This window comes from Salvia splendens, chromosome 4 (assembly GCF_004379255.2).
Source record: "Salvia splendens isolate huo1 chromosome 4, SspV2, whole genome shotgun sequence".
NCBI lineage: Eukaryota > Viridiplantae > Streptophyta > Magnoliopsida > Lamiales > Lamiaceae > Salvia > Salvia splendens.
This window is the reverse complement of record NC_056035.1, coordinates 18,867,593-18,874,494: the sequence shown is the minus strand read 5'-3', so window position 1 is coordinate 18,874,494 and position 6,902 is coordinate 18,867,593. Positions and strand designations below refer to the sequence as shown.

Genomic DNA, 6,902 nt, shown 5'->3' with positions numbered 1-6,902 from the left:
CATGCAATCGACGCTGCCAAGCATTCTGGGGAATCCGTGCACTTGTTCGTGAAGGCGGAGCAGAAACTGGCAATCTGTCGAGCTTGGCTTCCGGAGAAATTCGCCGGTGAAGGCTGCCCGGACGCCTTTGCAGAATTGGAGCAAGCACATTCTCCCAGTGCTGTCTCCAATGTGGAGGTATTCGTCGAACACATCCGCCGTTTGTCCAGTCGCAAGCTGACGGATTGCTGCAGTACATTTCTGCAGCGTCGTGTGGCTGGGACGGCCGACGGCGTCGAACCTTTCTTGAAAGAACTCTTCCCGGGCCGCCAATGTATTTGTGATGTGGAGAAATAGCGGTCGCCGCATGCGGAAACGGCGACGGAAGTAGGTATCTCCCCACACCGGGTTATCCCAGAAGTAGTCGCGGACTAACCTTGCGGCGGCTTCTTCCCGGTTACGATGGAGGTAAGTCCGGGAGCCTCTTTGGGGCGTCGCGGCTTCCTCCGCCTCCCGGCGTCGATCTTCTTCAAGTGATTCTTCAATTATTCGACGCATTTACTCATACGGATCCATGAGATCGATTAAATTTGGGGGGGGGGGAATAAAAGAGAGATGATTTGAGATGAAAATTAGAGAGGAAATGGAGATGATTTGGGAAGAATAGATGTGTAGTTGTGTGTGAAATGAGGATGAATTATGAGTATTTATAAAGAAAAAACATAAAAAAAAGGAAAACAACTATAAAACGGTAATATTACCGTTTGCCAATTTTTATTTTTTATTTTTTATTTGATTTTTTTTAAAATGATTTATTGCATCGGCGTAACGAATCCCACTCGCGGGCCGGCGAGTGGGCGTCACGCATGGCCTGGGAGCTCGCCACGTCGCGGGAGCGCGTGGCGAGACGCCTCGCAACAGGTCTCGGAGGGACGGGTGATCCGGCGGGATGGTGACGGGACGAGATGCTGCAACGCGTCCCGCCACCGTTCCGTCACGAAGGAACGAAATATGGGCCACCCGCGTAACGCGTTGTGGGTGGCCTAATGCAACCACTTGCAAAGTGGAATTTTCCTATTAAGGCAACTAATTAGTGGAATTTTCCTATTAAGGCAACTAATTTGTCCACTTCCTTGTGTTGGGTCCAATCCTAAAACAATTGCTAAACTACAAGACGCCAAAGGTGAATATTGTTTGGCCGTCCCTTGTCCACTTGGTGCAAAGTAAAGTAAAAATTACATTAAAAAACTGACAAGATTTCATGTGACCAAACAATTAACAGTAACAACATCAATCTTCTCATATATATCCAAGTAGATACCTTAATTTTCTCTGCTCAACTCCGGGTGATTAATCTTAAAAGATGCTCGAAAACCTTTTTTCACTGCGTAGTAAGTTTACCTTCTTAGCTTAAACAGATTATAGTGAGCTCCAACTATATAGCTATGTTACAGTTACATGACTACTAAAGTTGTAACACATTTTTCTTTTGAAATCAGAAGAGAAATTGGTGGCACTTGTTTTGGTTGCGTTGATCAGTTTCCTATGCTTGGCGGCACATCAGCGAGCACTAGTCGGCAGCAGAAGAGGAGACGACGTCATGATGAAAACCAACCAAGTCGACCGCAACATAGATAACCATCACAGCATACCAAGGCAGTACTATAACCAGTGGGGCAGCAGAGGAGATAACAATGGCGACAACAACGCCAACGAAGGTGGCTGAACCATGCATCCGTTACTTCCCTAATACGCCATCGTGTTTTTTCAGCTTTGCTGTTTCAAGTATTTTCTCTTCCTACGACAATAAATCGGGTGTTTGATTGTTATTCCAAAATCATAGGATGCTTAAAGATCAACTACCGCTAATACTTCGTACGATCCTTCTATAGTCACTCAATGTAACATCGGTACCTTTTATCTGGAGAAACATGGCGAAAAAACGCCGTCTTTGGTTTCCTGCCCTTGGGATAAGGGTGCATTTCCGCCAGGCCAGTTCACAAACGCGCCGCAAGATGGACTTTGGCAGGGGCCGCCACGCCACGTTGCGCTTCTTCTCTCCCTCCCTGAATCAACTTGTACATATATATATAAAAACTTGCCTGATAAAAATAAACCTCAAGAGAGATTAGCTGTCCATTGTGTCGTCCCTGAAAACCGCTTGCTTTGAAAAGATTTCGCCATTTGTCCTGCGATAATTGCCACCACCAAATCACATGCCAACACTGGTGCGACATTTACCCGAAAAAGATGGTTTGAAAAGGCTTGTAGAATTCCCATGGGATGGTAAATCATGGAAAGAGTGGCTTGAAAAGTCATGGACCTTGTCCTTGCCAATATTCTCTTGTGGTGATTTCAGAGGTTACTTCTCAGCCAATATTTCAGACGTATACTCACAACTCCACTGGTTGAGATCAACTACATCATTTTGGCATTCTGGCACTTCCATTATTTTGAATAGATCTGATTTCCACGGAGAGTCAATACCAGCACATGTAAGAACCGGACTGTCTGCAAGCATTCGCTTGAAACATATTCCAGATCGGTAATTCTTTCAGCAAATTCAACACCTGCAGTTTTCTTTTTGATAGGTTTTGGGTTGGGTGAGGGTAGAGAAGGGGGGTTAGCAATATGTGCCATTTGAGTAGAGGGATACTCTTCTCCCATGCTACAGAACTAAAATAGCCACCGTCATCCTCAATTAAGTACCTACCTACACATAGGTGAAAACAATGCGGGAACGCCTGCTTTTTTTCTACAATTTTCTTCTTAAAAAACAAAGTTCATGGCATCACACATTTGTAACCGCTGGCCAATAATTCAGAAGAAAAATTAATAGTGGCCTACATCTCTATTGAGAATATCTCCCCCTTCATGAGCAGTTGTCACACCTGCATGAAGCACGAATTATGAGAAAATTGCAGGTACTAAAGAAATACTACTATACTCTGTATAACATATGTATACAGCATGTTTTCTAACAATATCAAGTATAAAAGCAAGATTCCAATCATATTTCAGAGATCAGCTAACAACAATTTTTTGAACTCAATGCATGGGGAAAAGCAGCTGGAGAAACATTGTAGAATTGTGAGTAATATTTTTCATGTGTAGACATATACAATATGACCTGAAGGGAAATCAAATCAAGGAAGCCCAAAATACATGCTATGTGCAACAATCTCCCATCCCCTTTCCGGAAGTAACAAGAATTATACTGCGCAGTTTAGTGCAATTTTACAATATAGACTACTGCAAGCAGACATATGCAAGATAGAATTGAAGAAATAAGCGAAATCAGATAATCACATCAGTATCAGTTCCCCATTCTATTTTAGCATCTTCTTGTGTACAGAGACATTTTAGTAGTAACTGTTCAAGAGACTCCTATAACCATTTGATACGATTATTATTATTATTATTTAGTTAGTTAATTATGAATTTGCATATCTTTTTCATATCTTTTGTCTTGCTCATTAAGTTAGTATCCACTATTATAAATAGTGCACATTGTTAGTCATTTTGATCATTCAAGAAATATCAATTATCCTTCTATTTTATTTTTTCTTAATCTCTTTCCTTTCAAACGTGCAAAACGCACCAAACCTTAATTTTGACGCCGGATTGATCGATGGGCAAAAGCTCCCGCGACGTTCGACGTAAAATCTACGAGTTAAGGAACTTCATCCTTAACAAGTGGTGCTTTCATTGAGAGCTCTTCCTCCGAATCGCTGACTACATGTGGTACGGCTACACCGGATATCAACTCCGGCAGGCGGATTACCACCCATGGCAGCCCGTACCTCAACCCCTGCTCCATCCGATCAGAGCGTTAGATCAACAACCATCATATCCATATCTACAGGAACACCATCCCTACCAAGCCCGTCAACCCACTTCCCGGGACCCGCCATGGCTGCGCCAGGAAACTGCGTGTCAGCAACCATCGTCCTACGAGACAGATTTGTACTCGCCACCACCGCCCTCTTGTTGGGACCCGCCAAGGTTATGCACGCAGCAGGGATACTCTCAGCCTTATCAACCGCCTCAGCAGCCACACCCCACCGATCTCAGACAACCCACTAGCTGGGATCCACCTGCCTACTGGGAGACAACGGGACAACGCCCCTTCCACGAGGTCTCAGCATACGATCATCCGCTGCCCCCCAACCATAACTCACTATGGAATCAACCCGCGCCACAGCCACCTTGTCCAGCCACCACCACGGCACATCCGACTCTCGCACAACTTCAACAATTGTTGAAAGCGTGCTACAGAGTCTTGCCTTGTTGCAGCCGACCGACGAATCGACAACATGCTTCCTCCCGAGCTGCCTGAACCTGCGCAGCCCTACGGCTCCCAAATTTTCGGGTTTGGGGACCTCGTTCAGCACCTTCCTCCATCAGAAAATAGCAAGGCTTCGCCGGGGCCGTCGGGCTTAGTCCCCTACGACTCATTGGCTCCGCCGCAGCAGTCGAGTACAACACCACCACCCTTTGCGCTGCTTCCCGATACCGCCCTCGAGCCGCCGCCGCCGCCAGAACTTCTTCCTTGGGAAGTGGAATATCGCTCGTTGGCTTATGCTCTGTCCAAGACGTCAGTTGGGAATGTTTTGGAGTGCAATAAGAAAGAGATTGTGATTCTTGACTGTGATCGAGTCGAGGAAGGATTTGATGATTCTTCGGAGAAGATTCTACATTCTTCTTCTCGTTTTGGTGGAGTTGAAAAGGTTGAGAAGATAGAGAAGTCCAGTCCGGATTCCGCACGTAAAGAGAAATCGGTTCACGGTTGCATCGAGATTCAGTGCGCGCGACAATTGAATGCTTCTCGATTCAAGATTCCCCAAGTCCAGATTGGTTTGGATAGTTCCATTGTGGACAACGCATCGCTGAAATTATTGAGTGATTCATCTCATGTCAGGGTTGTCGTAAGTATGAATCATCGATCAACATCGCTCGACGCCGATGCCCGGTTGATTCCTCCGCAAAATGATACTCTATGCTTGAGCATTCATGAACGCATTGATGATGCAGGGAGACGCCCAACTATTCGGTGTATGTTTGACCCAGGAGGATTCCTCGACGCTCATCGTTGCATCATGGTTCCCACCTTGAGGACAAGGTGGATTTCAACCGTGGGGGAGTTGATACGATTATTATTATTATTATTATTTAGTTAGTTAATTATGGATTTGAATATCTTTTTCATATCTTTTGTCTTGCTCATTAAGTTAGTATCCACTATTATAAATAGTGCACATTGTTAGTCATTTTGATCATTCAATAAATATCAATTATCCTTGTATTTTATTTTCTCTTAATCTCTTTCCTTTCAAACGTGCAAAACGCACAAAACCCTAATTTTGACACCGGATTGATCGACGGGCAAAAGCTCCCGCGACGTTCGACGCAAAATCTACGAGTTAAGGAACTTCATCCTTAACACCATTTCGCTCATTTGAAACAAGAACTCCTCCACTACTTTCGTTCCATATTAGTGGAATCATTTTGCCTTATAGTAGTGGAGTCGTTACCCTTGTAGTAAAAGTTATCACATTTCTTCGCGCTCTCTCTTACTTTATTCTCTCTTCATCTCTCGGCCTTTTCCATTTCCTGCTTTATTCTTCCTTTACACAATTTTTCTTAAATCACGTTCCGAAAAGAAACGCATCAACTACCACGGAACGAATGGAGTACAATTTAACAACCAACACCGCAGGATATACCAAAACTGCAGGAAACCTCTCGGATGTCGATAGCTTTGTCTGAGGTCTTCTCATTAAAACACACTGCACCATCCACAGAGACATTCCCATCTTGGGTTTCTACAAGCAGGCGTTCAACATTAACCGTCCCATCTTCAAATTCAATTGTTGGAGGTCCATTCTCCATTACCTGATAAACATTATTGACATGGGAGAAGTATTCTGTTCTATTAAAGCACAGAAATTCGTTAATTAAACATTGGCATGGGTTGTGAGAGAGCAGGAACGAGAAAGTTCGTTGGGGAATGTGAGATGTACTGTAGCATTTATTTAGCGGAATCGAAAAGGATTTCACAGTTGTATTTATATACTTACTTGGCGTCCGCCGTGGCAAATGTGGGGTTACTTTGTTTATTCGAGTTCCAATGATTATAGAGCATCTCCAATTGCGGACGTCCGGTCGGACATCCGCGACAGGCGACCGGGACATCCGCCATTGTAACGAAGCAACTCGGATACGGACGTCCCGTAAGGACGTCGGATGTCCTCGGACGTCCGGGCGACGGGCGGGCGGACGTCCGCCATTGTGGCGTGGGTCGGACGTTGAACTCTATATATACGGCTCGTTGAACTTTATTTCATTCGCACCACTTGTAATTTTTTTTTCCGAATCATGTATGTTTTTTTAATGAAGTTAATTTTTCCCGTTCGTATTCGTGTTGAAATTTTATTTCCTTAAACGTAAATTGTTTTATTTGTGAATTTGTGATTTTTTTAATGCGGGAAGTCCTAGTGGGAACGGCGATGAGAAGGGCGGATTGTGCAGGGGAAGTCCTAGTGACGTGGTAGTGGGATGAGAAGTCCTAGTGATGTGGCATGAGGTGTTTTTGGAAAGTCCTAGTGGATGTGCGAGTGGGACATCCGTGCATTGGAGATGCTCAGTTTTTAAAAAAAAAACAGGAATGCTGTTAAAATGCTTATTCATCGTGATTTTTATTATTTATGTATCTTTTTTTATTATTTTAAATAAGTAAAAATAGTAATCCTAATGTATTTCCAATCACAGATACTTATATTACTAGGAATCAGATTCCTCATAATAAAAATTCTCAAGAATCATAAATTTTGAAGATTGGAATCCCAGAAATCAAAATCTTAGGAATTATTTTTCTCTAACAATTTTACTTTGCTATTAAACAAACAAGGCCTAAGGATATT

At 43.6% G+C, this 6,902-nt stretch overlaps 1 long non-coding RNA gene across 1 annotated transcript; it reads left to right on the top strand.

The window, feature by feature from the left end:
- The first annotated feature begins 1,217 nt into the window (after nt 1-1,217).
- On the top strand, nt 1,218-3,369 carry LOC121798850. The gene is made up of 3 exons (XR_006050101.1): nt 1,218-1,370; nt 1,479-2,903; nt 3,049-3,369. It is a non-coding gene; the product is annotated as an uncharacterized LOC121798850 (long non-coding RNA).
- The last annotated feature ends 3,533 nt before the right edge of the window (nt 3,370-6,902 follow it).